Source organism: Choloepus didactylus, chromosome 7 (genome assembly GCF_015220235.1).
Source record: "Choloepus didactylus isolate mChoDid1 chromosome 7, mChoDid1.pri, whole genome shotgun sequence".
In the NCBI taxonomy this organism is placed as follows: domain Eukaryota; kingdom Metazoa; phylum Chordata; class Mammalia; order Pilosa; family Megalonychidae; genus Choloepus; species Choloepus didactylus.
In genome coordinates this window covers 116,601,375-116,625,626 of record NC_051313.1, presented here as the reverse complement: position 1 = coordinate 116,625,626, position 24,252 = coordinate 116,601,375, and the positions used below count along the sequence as shown (strand labels likewise).

At 37.9% G+C, this 24,252-nt stretch overlaps 1 protein-coding gene and 1 pseudogene across 3 annotated transcripts in view; one reads left to right on the top strand and one right to left on the bottom strand.

Moving 5' to 3' along the window:
- Positions 1 to 24,252, bottom strand: part of TCP11 (t-complex 11) — a 47,718-nt gene that overhangs the window by 7,752 nt on the left and 15,714 nt on the right. The gene's annotated exons all lie outside the window — the stretch shown is intronic.
- Positions 4,724 to 8,727, top strand: LOC119539715 (annotated as a pseudogene).

Sequence of the window (24,252 nt, the reverse complement as noted above, 5' to 3'; positions counted from 1 at the left end):
ACAGAGGTTTTCCGGACACCAATAGCCTTTCTCCAGTGAAGGTGTCCTATTGTTGATGCCTTACGTTGGCATCAATGTTGTAACCAAATAAACCCCCTCTATAAAAGCCAATACATTTCTGGTGTTTTGCAAATGGCAGCATTAGCAAACCAGAACAGATTTTGGTACCAGAGAAGTGGGGTGCTGCTGCATTAGCAAACCAGAACAATCACATACAAGGAAAGCTCGTTAAGACTATGTGCGGATTTCTCAGCAGAAACCATGGAAGTGAGAAGGCAGTGGTATGACATATTTAAGATACTGACAGAGAAAAACTGGCAACCAAGAATTCTATATCTGGCAGAGCAGTCCTTCAATAATGAGGAAGAGTTTAAAATATTTTCAGACAAACAGACACTAAGAGCATTTGTGAACAAGAAACCTGCTCTACAATAAATATTAAAGGGAGCACTATAGGCAGAAAGGAAAAGACAGGAGAGAGAGGTTTGGAGAAGAGTGTAGAAATGAAGATTATCAGTAAGGGTAAAAAGAGAGAAAAAACAAGATATGACATATAAAATCCAAAAAATAAAATGGTAGAAAAAAGTACTGCCTTTACAATGTTAATGGATTAAACTCCCCATTCAGAAGACACAGACTGGCGGAATGGATTAAAGAAATAGAACCCATCTATATGCTGTCTACAAGAGACTCACTTTAGACCCAAGGACAAAAATAGGCTGAAAGTCAAAGGCTGGAAAAAGATATTTCACGCAAACAACTACCAGAAAAGAGCAGGGGCAGGTATACTAATATCGGACAAATTAGACTTCAAATGTAAAATAACTAAAAGAGAAAAAGAGGACACTATATAATAACAAAAGGGACAATTCATCAAGAAGACATAATTATAAATATTTATGCACCAAACCAGAGTGCCTCAAAATACATGAAGCAAACACTGACAACACTAAAGGGAGAAGTAGATACCTCTACAATAATAGTCGGAGATTTCAAGACACCCCTCCCATTAATGGATAGAACATCTACATGGAGGATCAATAAAGAAACAGAGATCTTGAATAGTATGATAAATGAACTAGACTTAACAGACATTTACAGAACATTGCACCCCAAAACAGCAGGGTACACATTTTTCTCAAGTGCTCATGAATCATTCTCCAGGACAGACCACATGTTGAGTCACAAAGCAAGTCTCAATAATTTTAAAAGACTGAAATTATACAAAGTCACTAGCAAGCTTGTCAATTTCAAGTGGCAAGCAGAGCAAGAGAAGGCTCTGCAGCAACTTCAGGCTGCAGTACAAGTTACTCTACCATGTAGGCCTATGATCCAGCATATCCAACGATATTTGAGTGTCCATGGCAAGTAAAGATGCTGTAGTAGAAAGCCTATGGCAAGCACCAACAGAATAATAATAGCATGGTCCTCTTGGATTTTGCAGCAAATCTATGCTCTCTTCTGCAGATAACTACTCACTTTTTGAGAAATAGTTTCTTGCTTGCTTCTGGGCTTTAGGTAGGTGTCCCACCTAACCATGGGACATCAGGTGACCACATGGCCTCAGCTTACCATTAGAAACTAAGCATTGTCTCACCTACCTAGCTACAAGAGTGTTCTCAAACACTACTGCTGAGTGCCTCATCTAGTAACAACCAAGGCAAAAAAACTAAGCCTCTAGGATGGCACCATTCTCCAGGCAGGATCAGCCAGCCACCTGGTGGCAGTTCAATTTCACTGGACCTCTTCCATTGTGAAGGGGGCAAATTCATCTTCATTGGAACAGACACATATTCTGGATATGGATATGCCTTTCCTGTCTGTAATGCTTCTGCCGGTACCACACTCCATGTACTCACAGAATGCCTGTCCACGTTCTGGCATGCTCCAAAGCATTGCATTTGATCAAGAAACACATTTCATAGCAAAGGAAGTACAGCAATGGGTTCATACCCATGGAATTAACTAGTCTCATCACATACCCCACCACTGAGAAACAAAAAGTGGAACGGCTTATTCAAGACTCATTACTGCATTAGTTAAGGGATAATACCCTGAAAGTAAAGAGTTTTGTCTTAAAGGATACAGTATGTGCTTTGAATCAAATACCAATTTATGATGTTGTCCCCCAAAACCAGAATACATGGGTCCAGGAATCAAGGGGTGGAAGCAGGACTGGTTCCTCTATTATATTACACTTAATAATTTGCATAAAAATATTTTTCCTGGCAACTTTGAGCTCTCTGATTTGGGGCAAATGCTTGCACCAGAGGATACAACAACAGATCCAATGAATTGGAACATGAGTTGCCATCTCGCCATTTTGAACTCCTTATGCCACTGAACCAACAGATAAAAAGAAAAAATTACTCTACTGGCTGGAGTAATTGGTTCTGACTACCAAGGAGAAAGTGAGTTGCTTGTATACAAGGGAAACAAGGAGGATTCTCTGAGGTGCTTCTTTTTTTTTTTTTTAATTCAGTTTTATTGAAATACATTCACACACCATACAATCATCCATGGTATACAATCAACTGTCCACAGTATGATCACATAGTTATGTGTTCATCACCACAATCTATCTCTGAACATTTTCCTTACATCAGAAAGAACCAGACAAGAATAAAAAACAAAAGTGAAAAAAGAACACCCAAACCATCCCCCCCATCCCACCCCATTTGTCCTTTAGTTTTTATCCCCATTTTTCTACTCATCCATACACTAGATAAAGGGGGTGTGATCCACAAGGTCTTCACAATCACACTGTCACCCCTTGTAATCTACATTATTATATAATCATCTTCAGGAGTCCAGACTGCTGGGTTGGAGTTTGGTAGTTTCAGGTATTTACTTCTAGCTATTCCAATACATTAAAGCCTAAGAGGTGTTATCTATATAGTGCATAAGAATGTCCACCAGAGTGACCTCTCGACTCCATTTGAAATCTCTCAGCCACTGAAACTATTTCATCTCATTTTGCATCCCCCTTTTGGTCAAGAAGATACTCTCAGTCCCACGATGCCGGGTCCAAATTCATCCCCGGGGGTCATATTCTGCATTGCCAGGGAGATTTACACCCCTGGGAGTCGGGTCCCACATAGTGGGGAGGGCAGCGAGTTCACCTGTCGAGGTGGCTCAGTTAGAGAGAGAGGGGGCCACATTTGAGCAACAAAGAGGTACTCAGGGGGAGACTCTTAGGCACAATTACATGCAAGTTTAGCCTCTCTGAAGTGCTTCTTGGTATTTACAGGCCCAATAATAAAGATTAATAGAATACAGCAACAAAGAAACAACAAAAGCAAAACACTGGAGGACACAGACCCTTTGGGAATGAACGTTTGAGTCACCCGACCAGATAAAGAACTCCAAACAGCTGAGGTTCTGGCTAAAAACAAGAGATATATAGAAGGAATGGTGAAAGAAGGAAGCCATAGATATCAATTACAGCCTCATGACCAATTTCAGAAACAAGGACTATAAATTTTCTTTTTGCTTTTCATAGGTTTGTGTTAATTTGTATATGCTAACCATTTTATTCTTTCCTCTCCTCATTATAATTTTATATACAGGTTATTGGTAGTTAACTTCCCAATTTGGCCTTTAGCCAACATCATATTCAGTGGAACTATGACTGAATTTGAGGAGTAATATAGCCAGCAATGTATACCAGTAACTTTTAGGACTGTGTGTTTTCTCATTGTGGGGGAAAAGGTGAGAACTTATAAGAAAGATAGCTGTATCTTATTAGGTAGAAATATAGCATTCTTTTGTTGAACCAGAATTCAAATGTGTGTAAAAGGGTGCACAGTTAAAGTGGTGGACTGTGCCCTTTATCAATATGTCACCTCTCAGCTCCAAATCCATCCTTCTTTCCCTTGCTCTGTGAAAATGGAGCTGAAAGGCCTATAAATCTTTTTTTTTTCCAATAGACTTTATTTTCAAAAACAATGTTGGATTCACAGAAAAACTGAGATGGCACAGAGAATTCCCAAATACCCCACATCTAGTTTCCCCTATTGTTAACATCTTACACTAGTATGGTGCATTTGTTCCAATTAAAGAACCAATATTGACATGTTATTATTCACTAAAGTCTATAGTTTATTCAGATTCCCTTGTATTTTACCTAAAGTCCATTTTCTGTTCCAGCATCCCATCCAGGACACCACAGCACATTTAGTCGTCACGTCTCGTTAGGTTCCTCTGGGCTGTGACAGTTTCTCAGACGTTCCTTGTTTTTGATGACCTCGACAGTTTTGAGGCAGTCTAGTCAGGGATTTTATAAGATGCCCCTCTACTGGAATTTGTCTGAAGTTTCTTTCTTTTTTTTTTTTTAATTTAATTTAATTTTTTTTATTTTGAAATAAATTCAAAGTTATAGGAACAGTTGCAAAAACAATACTAACCCCTTACACAGAATTCCATCGTACCCTGATCCCCCTCCCCCGATAGCTCAATCCACCAACTTTAACATGCTGTCACATCGCTGTTTCTATCCCTCCCTCCCTATCTATCATCCATCATCTATTGCTCTGTCTTTCTTTGCTAGGAGGCAAAACCTTAAACTTTGTCTTTAGATGCCACTGTTTATTGGTATCCTATGCTGCATAACAAATTACCACAAATTTAGGGCTTAAAACACATACAATTGACATAGCACCAAGGCTGCAAGACGATAGTTCATTCAAAACCCCAACTCCACAGGGTAGTGGTTTCTTCCACTATGAATCTTTTCAACCTGAACCATTTTCACGTTGAGAAAAGGAGTAAGACTGAGGAAGCACCTGAAGCAACCCCCCACCCCTCCCAGCCCGGCCCTTCTTCACCAATTTCTATTAGTGCTGAAGAGGAGAACACTGAAGGGGAAGTTAGCAGGGCAAGCACCCCTGATTCAGATATAACTGAAAAAACAGAAGATTCTAGTGTTCCAGAAACTCCAGAAAATGAAAGAAATGCAAGTATATCATATTTCAAGAATGAAAGAGGAATACAGTATATTGATTTTTCTTCTGATACTGAAGATGTTGTTTCCTCAAATTGTTCCAATGCAGTTCGAGAGAAAAAATTCAACAACGATACCGTGATTATAGTTTCTGAGCCATCTGAAGATGAAGAGTCCGAAGGCCATCCTACCACGGCAGGTAGAAATGATATTTCAATTGGCCTACCCCACCTCAATGGTTGCTAACATGACCACAGACATAGGGAACTGGTGGTTTGATGGATTGAGCCCTCTACCGTAGGTTTTACCCTTGGGAAGACGGTTGCTGCAAAGGAGAGGCTAGGCCTCCCTATGGTTGTGCCTAAGAGCCTCCTCCCGAATGCCTCTTTGTTGCTCAGATGTGGCCCTCTCTCTCTAGCTAAGCCAACTTGAAAGGTGAAATCACTGCCCTCCCCCCTACGTGGGATCAGACACCCAGGGGAGTGAATCTCCCTGGCAACGTGGAATATGACTCCCGGGGAGGAATGCAGACCTGGCATCGTGGGATGGAGAACATCTTCTTGACCAAAAGGGGGATGTGAAAGGAAATGAAACACGCTTCAGTAGCAGAGAGATTCCAAAAGGAGTCGAGAGGTCACTCTGGTGGGCACTCTTATGCACAATTTAGACAACCCTTTTTAGGTTCTAAAGAATTGGGGTAGCTGATGGTGGATACCTGAAACTATCAAACTACAACCCAGAACCCATGAATCTCAAAGACAATTGTATAAAAATGTAGCTTATGAGGGGTGACAATGGGATTGGGAAAACCATAAGGACCACACTCCACTTTGTCTAGTTTATGGATGGATGAGTAGAAAAATAGGGGAAGGAAACAAACAAACAAACAGACAAAGGTACCCAGTGTTCTTTTTTACTTCAATTGCTCTTTTTTCACTTTAATTATTATTCTTATTATTTTTGTGTGTGTGCTAATGAAGGTGTCAGGGATTGATTTAGGTGATGAATGTACAACTATGTAATGGTACTGTGAACAATCGAATGTACGATTTGTTTTGTATGACTGCGTGGTAAGTGAATATATCTCAGTAAAATGAAGATTAAAAAAAAAAGATAAAAGAAAAAAAAAAAAAATGATATTTCAGAATTGGAAGACCTTTCAGAATTGGAAGATCTCAAAGATGCTAAACTTCAGACCCTGAAGGAACTTTTTCCACAAAGAAGTGACAATGATTTACTTAAGTTGATTGAATCAACAAGCACTATGGATGGAGCAATTGCTGCCACCTTGCTAATGTCTGGTGATGCAGGTGGTGGACCCAGGAAAAGAAAATTATCTTCTTCTTCAGAGCCATATGAAGAAGATGAATTTAATGATGATCAATCTATAAAAAAGAAAAGACTGGATCATGGAGAAGAATCAAATAAGTCTGCAGAATCCAGCAGTAACTGGGAAAAGCAGGAAAGTATTGTATTGAAATTGCAAAAGGAATTTCCCAATTTTAATAAACAGGAGCTAAGGGAAGTACTCAAGGAACATGAATGGATGTATACAGAAGCTTTAGAATCTTTAAAGTGTTTGCAGAAGACCAAGATATGCAGTATGGTTCACAAAACAAGGTTCCAAATGGAAAAGAAGTTTCTTCATGGAATCAAAATTATCCTAAAAATGCAGCTAAAACAAAACTAAAACAGAAATGTTCCATGAAACCACAAAATGGTTTTAATAAGAAACATTAAAAAAATGTATTTAATCCCAAGAGAGTTATGGAAGGCTCTGAATATGATTCAGGTTCTGATGTTGGTAGTTCACTTGATTAGGACTATAGTAGTGGTGAAGAAGTGATGGAGGATGGCTATAAAGGTAAAATTCTTCACTTCCTTCAAGATGCCTCAGTTGGTGAGCTTACTTTGATTCCTCAGTGTTCTAAGAAAAAGGCTCAGAAGATAACAGAACTCTAGCCCTTTAATAGTTGGGAAGCTCTGTTCACAAAGATGTGCAAAATTAATGGCTTATCAGAAGATTTGATTTGGCACTGTAAAACGCTGATCCAAGAAAGGGATGTAGTTATAAGGCTTATGAACAAATGTGAAGACATTTCAAATAAATTGACAAAACAAGTTACCATGCTCACTGGAAATGGAGGTGGATGGAACATAGAACAACCCTCCATTCTAAACCAAAGTTTGTCACTCAAGCCCTATCAGAAGGTTGGTTTGAATTGGCTGGCATTGGTACATAAACATGGACTTAATGGCATTTTGGCAGATGAAATGGGCCTAGGAAAAACTATTCAAGCAACTGCATTCCTTGCATACCTCTTGCAGGAGGGCAATAAAGGTCCTCATTTGATTGTCTTTCCAGCCTCAACTATAGATAACTGGTTAAAGGAAGTTAATTTATGGTGCCCCACTTTAAAGGTGCTCTGTTACTATGGTTCTCAAGGAGAACATAAACAAATTAGATATAACATTCATAGCAGATATGAAGAATACAATGTAATAGTGACCACGTATAATTGTGCAATCAGCAGTTCTGATGACCGTAGTCTGTTTCAACTGCTGAAACTTAATTATGCAATTTGTGATGAGGGCCATATGCTGAAGAATATGGGCTCCATCCGCTACCAGCACCTTATGACAATTAATGCAAATAATCGCTTGCTGCTCACAGGCACACCTGTACAGAATAATCTGTTAGAACTCATGTCCCTGTTGAATTTTGTTATGCCGCACATGTTTAGTAGTAGCACCAGTGAAGTGCAAAGAATGTTTTCTTCTAAGACAAAATCAGCAGATGAGCAAAGCATATATGAAAAGGAGAGAATAGCACATGCAAAACAAATTATAAAACCATTTATTCTCAGAAGAGTAAAAGAAGAGGTTCTCAAGCAGCTACCTCCCAAGAAAGACCAAATTGAGTTATGTGCAATGTCAGAGAAGCAGGAGCAGCTCTATTTGTGTCTTTTCAACAGATTGAAAAAATCTATCAATAACATGGAAAAAAACACAGAAATGTGCAATGTCATGATGCAATTGAGAAAAATAGCCAATCATCCTTTATTACATCGCCAATATTACACAGCTGAAAAACTCAAGGAAATTCTCAGCTTATGCTAAAGGAATCTACACATTGTGAGGCTAACCCTGATCTGATCTTTGAAGATATGGAAGTTATGACAGACTCTGAACTGCATGTACTTTGTAAACAGTATCGACATATTAATAACTTCCAGTTAGACATGGATTTGATTTTAGATTCTGGAAAATTCTGAGTTTTGGGATACATCTTGTCTGAATTGAAACAGAAGGGTGATAGATTTGTAGTATTTAGCCAATTTACCATGATGCTCGACATTTTAGAGGTTCTCTTAAAGCATCTTCAGCATAGATAACTCAGATTAGATGGAAAGACTCAGATTTCTGAAAGGATTCTTCTAACTGATGAGTTCAATACCGTTACAGATACCTTTGTGTTCCTGCTGTCAACAAAAGCTAGTGGACTAGGAATTAATCTGACTTCAGCAAATGTTGTTATACTTCACGATATTGATCGTACTCCTTACAGTGACAAACAAGCAGAAGATAGATGCCATCGAGTAGGCCAAACTAAAGAACTACTAGTTATAAAATTAATAAGCCAAGGGATGACTGAAGAATCTATGCTAAAAATTAACCAACAGAAACTGAAACTAGAGCAAGATATGAACACAGTAGATGAAGGTGATGAAGGGAGTATACCAGCAGATATAGCCACATTACTAAAAACTTCAATGGGCCTGTAAAATAAGAATTGTGAAATCTTATTTGATGAGGAAACATCAACTTGGTGTACCCAAGGACATTTACATTATGATGACCATGGGGTTTATGAACATTTATAACTTTTTATAATTCCCATATTGCATTTCTCATAGTATGGACAACTTTTTTTGCCACTAACTGAATTCTCCAGATGCTCACCTGTGAAATTTCCAGAAAATCCACAAATATGCAGTCTTTAAGATGTTGAATAATCATTTTAGAAAGCAGTTTTCTGAATGGGGGATTAGTTGGTGATTGTTTGTAACAGATATGCTAATACTTTAGAAATGTCAGTATTTTTGTAATTATTTCTACCTCCAAATATACATATATAGTCTTTCACTGAATAATGTGTACAGATTTTTACATGTGCCTTATTTGACAATGCTTATGACTCGTTTTTGCTAGTCTAATTTGAAGTTCTTTTTTATTATGTTAGTTTAAAGAATGCAGCTGTATAGTCTATATAGCTTTAGTTTTATTGCTATTTGAAGCAGATGTTCACCACGTCAACAAGAACTCAACCTGAATTTAAAGGTGGCAATCCATATCCTAATATCCCCCAGCTCTTCCTCTCAAGTACTTCTGTTAAACAAATTTCTTTGGCTAGGCACTGAGTTGTTTTCCAGTGAATAATTAACTGAAGAAGTCCTTATCTTGTTCCATGGATTAATTTCTTCTGTTCATTTCACAGCTGCACTAATTGTGCTTATTACTCTGCCTATTCTTGTGCATGTTTTCATTGATTTCCCTCTCCTAGCTTTTGCTTCTCTTGAAACTGTTGCCTGGTTACTTCTACTCAGATCTCTTTACTCTCTAAATATTAGTTTATTCCTGCCACATCCCCACGTATCAGCAAAATGTTGGTAACATTTTTCTAGCCTGGCAGAACAGATTAACTTAAAGCTATTTCACCTCAAAGCAGAATGAAAGTGACTTCATATTAAGGCAGCATTAGGTACTGCATGGAAATAGGTCATTAACTTTAAGCTCTTATCAAAACATAATTTACCAATTTCCAGAATTTCAGTACAAGACCTCCTAAAGAGAGCTGTTTAATTCCAGTTCAGTATGGGTAACAAAGTGAAATTTAGAAGTAAAGTTGTCTATTTAATATTTAACTCCTTATTATATCTTTCTTTAAATTTTTGCCTGTCAGTTTATTGCTGTTTTTATTATACATCAATTTCTTTGCATAACTTGTGAGTTTCATGTGTTTGTTTTAATTATGTAAGTATCATTATAAACTTATTTATAAATCAAAAAAAAAAAAAAAAAAAACACATACAATTGTTATCTCATGGTTTTCGTGGGTCAAGAGTCCCAGCACAGTTTAGCTGGGTACTCAGCTCAGGGTGCAATCAAGGTGTTGGCTGGGCTGCATTCTCATCTGGAGGCTCAACGGGGGAAGAATCCATTTCCAAACTCATTGGAATGCTTGAGGCCCCTGCCCTCTTAACTGGCTGTTGGCTGGATGCTGCCCTCAAATCCTAGAGACCATCCTCCACAGTTCCCCCACCATGTGGCCCTCTCCATATGCAGTTCACACATGGCCATTTGATTCTTCAAGGCCAGAAGAGTTTCTCCCTCTAGTCTGCTAAGATGGAGTCTTATATAATGAAACATAATCTACAGGATGGACATCCCATCATCTTTGCCATATTCTCTTGGTTAGAAGCAAGTTACAGATCTTGTCCATACTCAAGGGAAAGGATTATACAATAGCATGGATCACTGGGGGGTCACTTTACAATGTGTCTGCCACCTACCAGAAAGATATTGCAAAAGAAAGGAGCTACTTGAAGACGATGGTATAACAACATAGCTTATAAAGGGTGACAGTGTGATTGTGAAAACCTTGTGTATCACACTCCCTGTAGCTAGTGTATGGATGGATGAGTAGAAAAATGGGGACAAAAACTGAATGAAAAATAGGGTGGGATGGGGGGGATGATTTGGGTGTTCTTTTTCACCTTTATTTTTTATTCTTATTCTGGTTCTTTCTAATGTAAGGAAAACGTTCAAAAACAGATTGGGGTGATGAATGCATGACTATACGATGGTACTGTGAACAGTTGATTGTACACCATGGATGACTGTATGGTATGTGAATATATTTCAATAAAACTGAATTTAATTAAAAAAAAAAAGAAAGAAAGAAAGGTGCTAGACATTTTGAAAATAGTCAAGAGGGAAGATCTAAGATGTCTGCTTAGGGAGAGGCTGGGCTCACTTCACTCCCAGAAAAGCAACTAGGGATCAGGCAGAAATTGTCCACAGCAACAGATATGGGGCTCTGGAGATTAAAAGGAGTACTCTACAACCCCCAGGAAAGTGTGGAACGAAGAGACAAAGAAGGTGTGGTAAAGATTGTGAATAACGTCCCTCAGCCCTGGCTCCTGGCACCCATTTCCCACTCTTGGGGCAGACAGCAGGCAGTTTTCCATTCTCTTGTGGGCATGTAGCTCCAAACAGAAAAGGCAGCAGAGGTCCACTCTCCCAAGAACAGGGAGGGACATGATCTAGCACTGCCAGCTTTTGGGCAGTGAATTTGGACTGTTGGGACCACTGGCAGTTTCAACCCACCTTACCAGGCCCAGCTAGCCATCCACTGTCTGGTGCTGACAGTTAAGAATAATCTGCATTCTGAGGGTTGAGGGGAACAGGCTGCCAAAGAGCACCATCTTCTGGCAGGCAAGGAAAGCACACCTCTAGGAAGACATCTAAAAGGCTTTTGGGCAAAGAGGACCACATGCTGGGCAAGCCAGTAAAGTGCACTCTTGGGAAGTGGAATTAAAGAATTTTAGGTGTCTTTATCTGACCTTCTCCCTAGGGTCCTTTAGAACCAGTGTGTGCCCCCTTTGTGGGTCCCTGGCTTGGCCCTGATTGGGTAATACTAAGGAACCAAGTTTCAAAGAAGAGCATTAACACAAACCCAATCAACAACAAAAGCTCTGACAAGAAAGAGAATCCAACCTTCAGAGTAAACTCACCAAGATAATCCGATGCCCAGACATCAGCAAAAAATAATAAGCCATATTAAGAAACAGGAAGATATGGCCCAGTCAAAGGAGCAAATCAATAAGTCAGAGGAAATAAAGAATCTGGAACAACTAATCAAAGAAGTTCAAACAAACTGCCTAAACAAATTCAACAATGTGGCTAAAGAGATAAAGGATAGTAAGAAGACACTGAGTGATATTTTCACACTGATGTTCATAGCGGCATTATTCACAATTGCCAAGAGATGGAAACAATCCAAATGCCCTTCAACAGATAAGTGGATAAACAAAATGCAGTATATATATGCACAAGGGAATACTACGTGGCAGTAAGAAGGAACAAGGCTGTGAAACATGACAACATGGATGAACCTTGAAGACACAATGCTGAGTGAAATAAGCCAGACACAAAAAGAGAGATATTGTATGTTACCACTAATGTGAACTCTGTGAGAAATGTAAAATAAGTATTTTATATCGTAGAATGTAGGGTACCTAGAGATAGACAGCAACTAGTGGAGGAGAACAATAATATAATAAGAACAAATAAGCTATAGAAAGTAATCTCAATATTATGGGAATGCTCAGGAATGATCATGGTTTGCAAATTTTCTGGTAGGAAAATTTGGTAGGAAATGTTGGAAGCAATATAGTTATTTTAGATATTTGTTTTTCTTATTCCTTTGTATTATTAGGGTTTGTTCATTTTCTTGGGGTGTGGTGGGGACACGTTGGAAGCAATACAGCCATTTAAGGTTGTTTTTCTTATTCTTATTTTATTTGAATTGCTTTTTTTTTAATTTTTTGATAAAGTAAAAAATACCTATTGCATTAAAAAATTAGCTTCAATGTAGTCATTTTAGGTTATTTGGTTTCTCTTATGCCTTTTATTATGGTTTGTTTGTTAATTTTCTTGGGGAATGGTATGAACATGTTGGAAGCAATGTAGTTATTTCAGATTATTTGTTTTTCTTATTCCTTTGTTTGGTTATGGTTTATTAATTTTCTTGGGGTATGGTAGGAACACATTGGAAGCAAAGGAGTTATTTTAGGTTATTGGTTTTTCTTAATCCTTTGCTTTATTTTGTTTGAAATGTTGTGGCTTTTTGTTGTTTTAATTTTCCAATAAAGTTAAAAAAAACTTAAAAAAAATAAAGATACGCAAAGATTAAAAAAAAAAGAAGACATTGAGTGAACCAAGAGTTTTAAAGCATGCAAAGAAAAATAATAGATCCTATAGGAATTAAAAGCACAACAGACAAAATTAAAAATACACTAGAAGCACACAACAGCAGACCTGAACAGGCAGAAGAAAGGATCAGTGAGCTAGAAGACACAGCACCCCAATTTGAACAGACAAAAGAACATATAGAGAAAAGAACTGGAAAAATTAAGCAGGATCTCTGGAAACTGACTGGCAACACAAAATGCACAAACATTCACATCATGGGTATACTAGAAGAAGAAGACAAGGGAAAACGGGCAGAAGGAATACTTAAGAAAATAATGCCTGAGAATTTCCCAACTCTTATGAAAGGCATTAATATCCAGGTCCTAGAAGCACAATGTATGACAAACTGAATAAATCCAAACGAACCTACTCCAAACACATATTAATCAGAATGTCAAATACCACAGATAAAAACAGCAAGAGAAAAGTGATTCATTACATACAAGGGAAGCCCAGTAAGACTAAGGGCCGATTTCTCATCAGAACCCAGGGAGAAGGCAGTGGTATGATATATTCAAGATACTGGAAGAGAAAAATTGCAAGCCCAAAATTCTCTATCCAACAAAACTATCCTTCAAAAATGAGTTTAAAATAGTCACAGATAAACAAAAGCTGAGAGAGTTCATTAACAAAAGACTTGCCCTACAAGAAATACAAAAGGGAGTCCTGAAGGCTGAAAGGAAAGAACAGGAGAGAGAGGCTGGGAGGAGAGTATAGAAATGAAGATTATTAATAAGGGTAACTAAAAGGGTAAAAAGAGGGACAAAAATAAGATATAACAAATAAAAGCCAAAGGATAAAATGATTGAAGTAAATACTGGCTCTACAGCAAGAACATTGAATGTTAATGGATTAAACTCCCTAATCAAAAGACACAGACTGGCAGAATGGATAAAAAAAATATATGGACCATCTATATGCTGTCTACAAAAGATTCACCTCAGACAAAAAGATACAAATAGGTTGAAAGTGAAGGGCTAGGAAAAGATAATCCACACAAACAGCATCAAAAAATAATCTGGGATAGCTATACTAATGTTGGACAAAATAAACTTTAAATGTAAAGCTATTATAAGAATCAAAGAAGGACATTATATAATAAAAGAGGCAATCCACCAAGAAGAAATAACAATCATAAATATATACGTACCTAACCAGGGTGTTCCAAATAATATATGAGGCAAACACTCGCAAAACTGAAGGGAGAAACAGACATATCTACAATAACATTTGGAGACTTCAAGAGACCATTCACATCAATGGATAAGAACATCTAGACAGATGAGCAATAAGAAAATAGAGAACTTGAATAATTTGATAAATGAACGAGACCTGACCAACATATACAGAATAATGCACCCCAAGACAGCAGTATATAACATTCTTTCCAAGTACTCATGGATCATTCTCCAGGATAGACCACATTGAGAAACAAAACAGGTCTTAATAAATTTAAAATGATTGAAATTGTACAAAGCACCATCTCTGATCATAATGAAATGAAGCTGGAAGTCACCAACAGGCAGAGGACTGGAAAATACACAAATTAATGGAGGTTAAACAACACACACAAACTATCAGTGGGTCAAAGAACAGAATGCAAAAAAAAAAAAAAAAAGCAAATATCTCAAGACAAATGAAACGAGAACAAAACATGTCAAAACTTAAGGGAAGCAGCAAAGACAGTGTTGAGAGGGAACTTTGTAGCTCTAAATGCCTACATAAAAAAGGAAGAAAGAGCAAAAATCAAAGCTCTAACCACATACCTGGAGACACTGGAAAAAGAATAGCAAACTAATCCCAAAGCCAGCAGAAAGAAAGAAATAACAAAGATTAGAGCAGAAATAAATGAAATTCAGAACAAAAACACAATAGAATCGACAAAACCAAAATGGGTTCTTTGAGAAGATCAACAAAATTGACAAGCCCTTAGCTAGCATGACAAATTAAAAAAGAGAGAAGATTCAAATTAACAAAATCAGAAATGAGAGAAAGAAAACTACTAACCCCACAGAAATAAAAATGAGGATCCTATGAACAACTATACACCAACAAACTAGACAACGTAGATGAAATGAACAATTTTCTACAAACACGAGTAACCCACACTGACTCTAGAAGAAACAGAAGATCTCAACAAACCAGTCACAAGTAAAGAGATTGAAACAGTTATCAAAAACCTCCCAAAAAAGAAAAACCCAGGACCAGATGGCTTCACAAATGAATTATACCAATCTGCTAAACTCTTCCAGGAAACTGAAAGAGGAAGGAACTCTACAGAACTCATTCTATGAAGCCAGCGTCACCCTAATACCAAAATCAGATAAAGACACAAGAAAGAAAATTACAGACCAATCTCTCTAATTAATATAGATGCAAAAATCCTCAACAAAATACTTGCAAATCGAATCCAACTGCACATTAAAAGAATGATCGAGTGGGTCTTATCCTAGGTATGCAAGGGTGGTTCAACCCAAGAAAATAAATCAATGTAATACACCATATTAACAAATTGAAGAAGAACCACATGATCATCTCGATTGACATAGAAAAGGCATTTGACAAAATCCAGCATCCTTTCTGATAAAAACACTTTGAAAAATAGTAATAGAAGGAAATTCTCTCAATATGATGAAGGGCATATATACAAAACCCATAGTTAACATTGAGCTCAATGGTGAGAGATTGAAAGCTTTCCCATTGAGATTGGGAACAAGACAAAGATGCCCACCATCACCACTGTTCTTCAACACTGTATTAGGAGTTCTAGCTAGAGCAATTAGGCAAGAAAAAGAAAAGAAAAGACATCCACATTGGAAAGGAAGAAGTAAAACTTTCAATATTTGGAGATGATGTGATCCTACACCTAGAAAGTCCTGAAAAAATCTACAACAAAGCTACTAGAGCTAATAAAGGAGTTCAGCAAAGTGGCAGGATACAAGATTAACATGCAAAAATCAGTAGTGGAGGAGACTTCCAGGAAGATGGAGGAGTAGGGGAGGTGGACAGGGCCCTCCTCCATCAGAGTAATTATAAAAGGGCTGGAGGACACCAGGGACCATGGTTCCGGGGTGTGATCAGCCATAGAGGGTCCCCAACAGTACGTGGAAGGGACACCCAACAAAAACGGAGGAGAGATGGTAGCTCAAGGAACAGGATGAATTTGTTCTGACCAGACCGCCCCCACCCCCCCAGGCCGGCAGGAGCAAAATTGCAGCAGGGCAAGGCAGTGAGTAGCAGCTCTCCCTGCTCCCATCCACCTATCTTGACGGTTTGCTGGGGGGGTGATCCTCCACAGCCAGAGGGCAGGGAGCTCCCATGAGGGAGCCTAGTGGGATGTGAATGCTCTCCCCCAACAGAAGTCCGGGGGAGGGGAAGGGTGTGCAGTGGTGAGAAGTGGGGAAGGGAGAGGGGCCAAGGAAATTAGGACCTACACCCACACCCTAGAGACTGGGCAGGCAGAGAACTGGCATGCAGGGTCCATGTCCCATCTGCAGGGTGCCCTTGATCATACTCCCTGCCTGTCTACTCCAGCCCACTTTGTAGCCCTAGAACCAGGATTCCACAGAGCACACGGAGATCTGGTGCACTGATTTGTTCCCCTCCTGTGTGCACTCCACCCACCACACAGAAGTTCAGGGAAGACTTGAGAGCGCCATCTTCTGGCAGAATTGGGAAACTGCACCCCAGCAAGCTGTGCCTCAAGTTCACCACCTGCTGGTAGACTCAGGAAATGGCACTCCAGCAAACCATATCATGTATACTCACTCAATTAATTCTGCACTTCCCAAAATAATCACATCAAGACAAGCAAATGCCCAAAAGCCAGCACAAAATTACAAAGCACTTGAAGGATACAGAAGATATGGACAAGCCAAACAAGCAAATTAAAATGCCAGAAGAGACACAAAATTTGGAGCAATTAATCAAAGAAGTACTCACAAATATAAATACTATGGCTCAGGATATAAAGGACATGAAGACCCTGGAAGCGCATAAAGAAGAATTTGCAAAAGTAAATTTAAAAAAATAGCAGATCTTATGGAAATAAAAGATACTGTTAATCAAATTTAAAATATTCCTGAGACACATAGTATCAGATTTGAAGAAGCAGAGGAACAAATTAGTGACCTTGAAGTTAGGGTGATAGAAAGTGAAAGCAAAAAACAAATGGTGAAAAAAATCGAAAAATTTGAAATGGATCGCAGGGAAATGACGAACAACATAAAGCACACAAATATAAGAATCATCGGTGTTCCAGAAGGAGAAGGGAAAAGAGCTAGGAAACGTATTCAAAGAAATTGTTGGGGAAAACTTCTCAACCCTTCTAAATGACATAAATATCCAAATTAAAGATGCGCAATGAACTCCAAAAAGAATAAACCCAAATAAACCTACTTCGAGACATATACTGATTAGATTGTCAAATGCCAAAGAGACTTCTGAAAGCAGTAGGAGAAGCGGGCACCATGGAGGCAAGAAGGCGGTGATATGACATATTTCAGATTCTGAAAGAGAAAAATTTCCAGCCAAGAATTCTGTATCCAGCAAAGTTCTCCTTCAAAATTGAGGGAGAGTTTAAAATTTTCACAGACAAACGCTGAGAGAATTTGTTAACAAAAGACCTGCCCTATAATAAATACTAAACGGAGTTCTACCAGTTGAGTAAAAATGAATAGAGAGAGACATCTGGAGAAGAGCACAGAACTGAAGAGTTATTAGTAAGAGTTACTTAAAGGAAAAAAGAGAGAGAATAAAAATAGATCTAACAACTAAAAACCAAAGGATAAGATGTCTGGTTCAAGAACTCCCTTCACAGTAATAACTTTGAATTTGAATGGATTAAACTCTTCAATTGAAAGTTACAGACTGGCAGCATGATGGTTCCATAAGAAGCTAAGTATGTGGGGGCCATAAGGTCCTATAACTTCATTATGGAGTATGTACTTGGAAGATCTGAGAGCAGAGACATGAATGGACATTTGCACTCTGGTGTTTATGGAGGAAGTAGTCACGATTTGCATAAGGGTACACTGAGTGAGGAACAGAATGGTGAACTGTGGTGTATGCATACAATGGAATATTGAGCAACTATGAGAAAGATTGAAGCTGTGTGACACGCGAGGTGAATGGATCCTGTAGACAGCATTTTGAGTGAAGTACGTCAGAAACAAAGGCAAACACTATGATGCCTCACCAATATGGACTAACTACAATGTATAAACTCAGAACTGACTCTTAGAGTACAGACTAACAGGCAAATGATTATGCAATGGTCCCTAGATTGTAAGCTCTTACAGCTGTCAAATCTATTCCTGAATCGTAATGGCTATCTCCAAACTCTGAGATGCTGATCCTTTTGTTATAACCTGACTGGTCTCTGGAACACTGGCTATCTGTGTGACACCTGAAACTCAGAGCTAGAGCTCAGCAGATATGATTTACAGTATTAGCACATACAGCAACTGTAAAAAAAAAAAAAAAAGGCTGAAAAAGAGACCAGACTTCAATTAGAGATATGAATGAAGCAAATCTGGTTAACACTAGGGCAAATCAGGCCAAAGAGTAAAGGCTGAAACTGACTGTGTGTTAAAACTTCAACTTCCCTGTGAGACCAAGGGAAGAGATGTTTATTTGGTGCAGGATCTATTATTTTCTAAACAATATAACTTCTACAGTTTATTCAAACACTACAATTACATGGAACTTTGAATAGGAAGTGAGATATGGTAGGTCTGTATAGGTTAGAGTGAAACAGCAACACATCCCAAAGTAATTTGGGCAGAGAATAAAAACATATATGCAGGGCTCCCGAGGAACTGGTGAAAAATGTGGAAGTGTTGGACTTCCTCACTTCGATTGTTGCTGATGTCCTCACAAACACTGAGGACTCACTGCTTGGTATGCCAAGCCCTCAATCTTGGGGCTTGCCCTTATGAAGCCCATTACTGCAAAGGAGAGTCTAAACTTGCATATAATTGTGCCTAAGAGTCTCCCCCTGAGTACCTCTTTGTTGCTTAGATGTGGCCCTCTCTCTCTAGCTAAGCCACCTCAGCAGGTGATCTCACTGCCCTCCCCCCTACATGGGACCTGACTCCCAGGGGTGTAAATCTTCCTGGCAATGCAGGATATGACTCCCAGGAATGAAACTGGACCCAGCATCGTGGGATTGAGAACATCTTCTTGACCAAAAGGGGGATGCCCAATGAAATGAAACAAAGCTTCAGTGGCTGAGAGATTTCAAATGGAATCAAGAGGTCACTCTAGTGGACATTCTTATGCACTATATAGATAACACTTTCTAGGTTTTAATGTATTGGAATAGCTAGAAGTAAATATCTGAAACTATCAAACTCCAACCTAGTAGCCTTGACTCTTGAAGACAACTGTATAACAATGTAGCTTACAAGGAGTGACAGTGTGATTGTGAAAACCTCGTGGATCACACTCCCTTTATCCAGTGTATGGATGGATGAGTAGAAAAATGGGGACAAAAACTAAATGAAAATAGGGTGGGGGGGTGGTTTGGATGTTCTTTTTTACTTTTATTTTTTATTCTTATTCTGATTCTTTCTGGTGTAAGGAAAATGTTCAAAAGTAGATTGGGGTGACAAATGCATAACTATATATGATAGTACTGTGAACTGTTGCTTGTACACCATGGATGATTGTATGGTATGTGAATATATCTCAATAAACCTGAATTTCATTTTTAAAAAAGCTATAGACTGGTAGAATTGATTAAAAAGTACAACCCATCTATATGCTGTTTACAAGAGATTCATCTTAGACCCTGCAACACTAAGAGACTGAAAGTAAAAGGATGGAAACAAATATTCCACGGAAACTGCAACCAAAAGAAAGCTGGGGTAACTATACTAATATCTGACAAAATAGACCTTAAATGCAAAGATTTCATAAGAGATAAAGAAGGACAGTATATACTAATAACAGGTATAATTCACTAAGAAGAAATAACAATTATAAATGTTTACGCACCCAATCAAGGAGCTCTAAAATACATGAGACAAACATTGGCAAAACTGAAGGAAGCAATAAACACACCTAAAATAATAGTGGGAGACTTCAATACACCACTCTCTTCTATACATAGACCAGCTACACAGAGGACCAATAAGGAAATTTGAGAACCTAAATAATTTGATAAATGAATTAGACTTATGACATATACAGGTCGTTACATACCAAAGTACCAGGATACACATTCTTCTTTAGTGCCCATGGAAAATTATCCAGGATAGATCATATGTTGGGGCACAAAACAAGTCTTAACAAATTTTAAAATACTGAAATTATTCAAAGCACATTCTCTGACCACAATGGAATGCAACTAGAAATCAACCACCAAGGAATCAGATCTTCCACAACATATGGAGATTAAACAACACACTCCTAAACACTCAGTGGGTCAAAGGAGAAACTGGTAAATATCTAGAGACGAATGAAAATGAGAATACAACATATCAAAACCTGTGGGATGCAGCAAAGACAGTGCTGAGAGGGAAATATATAGCTCTAAATGCATACATCAAAAAGAAAGAAAGAGCTGAAACTAAAGACCTAACTGAAAAACTGAAGATGACAGAGAATGATTAGGAAACTAATCCTAAAGCAAGTAGACAAAAAGAAATAACAAAGATTAAAGCAGAAATAAATGAGCTGGAGAAGAAAAAAACAATGGAATAAACAAAACCAAAAGTTTGTTCTTTGAGAAAATCAGTAAGATTGACAGACCCTTAGCTGGACTGACAAAGTAAAAAAGAGAGAAGACCCAAATAAACAGAATCAGAAAAGAAAAGGGGATAATTACTCAAGATACTGAAGAAATTTTAAAAATCCTAAGAGAATACCATGAATAACTGTATGCCAAGAAGCTAGACAATTTAGAGGAAAAGGACAATTTCCTGGAAACACATTAACAACCTAGACGGACCCAAGAAGAAACAGAAGACCTCAAGAAACCAATCACAAACAAAGAGATCCAATCAGTCATCAAAAATCTACCTACAAATAAAAGCCCAGCGTCAGATGGCTTCACAGGGGAATTTTACCAAACTTTCCAAAAAGGACTGACCCCATTCCTGCTCAAACTCTAAGGAACACTATGTAACTCATCTTATGAAGCTAATATCACTCTGATATCAAAACCAGATAAAGACACTACAAAAAAGGAAAACTATAGGCCAAGCTCCCTAAAGAATATAGATGCAAAAATTCTCAACAAAATACTTGCAAATCAGATCCAAAGGCACATTAGAAGAATTATACACCACGACCAAGAGGGGTTCATTCCTGGAATGCAATGGTGGTTCAACATAAGAAAATCAATTAACATAATTCAACACATTAACAAATCAAAAGGGAAAAATCAAGTATCATCTCAATAGACATTGAAAAAGCATGCAACAAAATGTAACATCCCTTTTTCATAAAAACACTTCAAAAGCTAAGAATTGAAGGAAACTTCCTCAGTATGACAACGGGCATATATGAAAAACCCACAACCAGCATAGCACCCAATAGTGAGAGGCTGAGCGCCTTTCCTCTATGATCGGGAATGAGACAAGGATGCCCACTGCCATCTAGCCAGAGTAATTCGCCAAGATGAAGATGTAAAAGGTATCCAAATTGGAAAGGGAAAGTAAAACTGTCATTATTTGCAGATGATATCATCTCATATTTGAAAAATCCTGAGAATTCAACCACAAAGCTACTTCAGCTAATAAACAAATTTAGCAGAGACGGGATATAAGTTAAATGCACAAAAGTCAGTAACATTCTTATACACTAGTAATGACCTAACTGAAGAGGGAATCAAATAAAAATTCCATTTACAAGAGCAACTGAAAAAACAAGTACCTAGGAATAAACATAAAAGACATCTACACAGAAAATTACAAAACTTTACTAAAAGACATAAAAAAGGAACTAAATAGGTAGAAAAATATTCCATGCTAATGGAAAGAAGACTAAACATTGTTAAGATGTCACTTCTACCCAAACTGATCTACAGATTCAACACAATCCCAATCCAAATTCCAACAACCTACTTTGCAGACTTGGAAAAGCTACTTACCAAATTTACTTGGAAGGGAAAGGGGCCTTGAATTGCCAAAAACATCCTAAAAAAAGAACAAAGTGGGAGGACTTTCACTACCAGACTTTGAAGCCTACTATAAAGCTATAGTAGTCAAAATAACATGGTATTGGCATAAAGATGGACATATTGATCAACGGAATCAAATTGCGAGTTCAGATATAGACCCCCAGATATACAGTCGACTGATTTTTGATAAGGTCCCCAAATCTACTGAACTGGGACAGAACAGTCTCTTCAACAAATGGGACTGGGAGAACTGGAAAGCTCCAACAGAAAGAATGAGAGAGGACCCCTACCTCACACCCTACACAAAAATTAACTCAAAGTGGATCAAAGACCTCAATATAAGAGGCAGTACCATAAAACTCCTAGAAGATAATGTAGGCATACACCTCCTAGTATTAGGAGGTTGCTTCTTAGACCTTATACCCAAAGCGTAAGCAAAAAAGATAAAACAGATAAATGGGAACTCCTCAAAATCAAAACCTTCTGTACCTCAAAGGAATTTCTCAAACAGGTGAAGAGGCAGCCAACTCAATGGGAGAAAATATTTGGAAACCATGTATCAAAAGAGACTAGTATCTTGCATATATAAAGAAATCCTACAAGTCAATGACAATAATACAAACAATTATAAAATGGGAAAAAGATACGAAAAGACATTTCTCGAAGAGGAAACAGAATGGCTAAAAAACACATGAAAAAATGTTCATCTTCACTAGCTATTAGGGAGATGCAAATCAAGGCCACAATGAGATATCATCTCACACCAATAAGAATGGCTGCCAACCAATAAACAAGAAACCACAAATGCTGGAGAGGATGTGGAGAAATTGGAACTCATATTCATTGCTCGTGGGACTGTATAATGGTACAGCCACTCTGGAAGACAGTTTGGCGGTTCCTTAGAAAACCAGATATTGAATTACCCTATGATCCAGCAATTCCACTTCTTGGTATATACCCAGAAGATCTGAAAGCAGTGACATGAACAGACATTTGTACACTGATGTTCATAGCAGCACAATTGCCAAGAGATGGAAACTACCCAAGTGTCCTTCAACAAATGAGTGGATAAACAAAATGTGGTATAGACATATGATGGAACACTATGCAGCAATAGAAAGCAACAAAGTCTTGAAACATTTGACTGGATGAATCCTGAAGATATAATTCTGAGTGAAATAACTCAGATGCAAAAGGAGAGATATTGTATGCTACCACTTCTATGAACTCTCTGAACAACGTAAAATCAATGTCTTATAATGTAAGAATATTGGGGACCTAGTGATAGACAGTAGCTAGTTAGGCGAAATGGTAGTCTAATATGTTAATGATGCTGAATTCAAACATGTGGTAATGGATAGGGGTGATGATTATTTTTTAATGGGATTATAAGTATCAGAGTTGTACTGAAGGCAAATAGAATGAAAGGGGTTGTTTAAAGGTATGTTTCCCACAGATCAGCACCACAAATATAGATAGGCACTTGCATGATATACTTCTAAGATATTATACTGGCACAGAGAGTTGACAACAGAAGGGTAAATGGGAAAAATCAACACATTGCATATTAGGGACTATAATTAACAGGAATGTCATACTCTATAAAAGCTTCACTCACTAAGTTTATTCATCAGGAACTTAAATCCTTCAGAGTGCCCCTATGCCAGCTACGTTCTGAAACCCAGAAGCAATAGTCTCTTCAAGAACATCAACTAGGTATGTCCCCTTTGCTCATAAAGTTGACATCACTTTTCAACATGAACAGGTTAGTGTGGTCACTGACTAGATATCCCTGAAGATCAGGAAAGCGAATAAACTAGAGGAAGGGGTAGCAACAGACAAGATGGAATTTAACAATGGATTATAAATACTGAATCTTTATATAATTTTCTTTTCCTTAGTTGGTAGGGTATTAGAATAGTTAAAAGGAAAAAACTGAAATGGTCAAACTGTAACCCATAACATCCTTTGAAATTTATTATATACCTACTTGTTAAGGTATAATTTGAAAGCTATACCTTTTTGTATATATGTTAGATTTTGCAATAAGGTAGTGACTGAAATTATGTATTATAACTCATAATAACTTTGTAAATTCCCTATATATCTACTAGTTAAATTATACTTTGAAGGATAGTACCTTTTT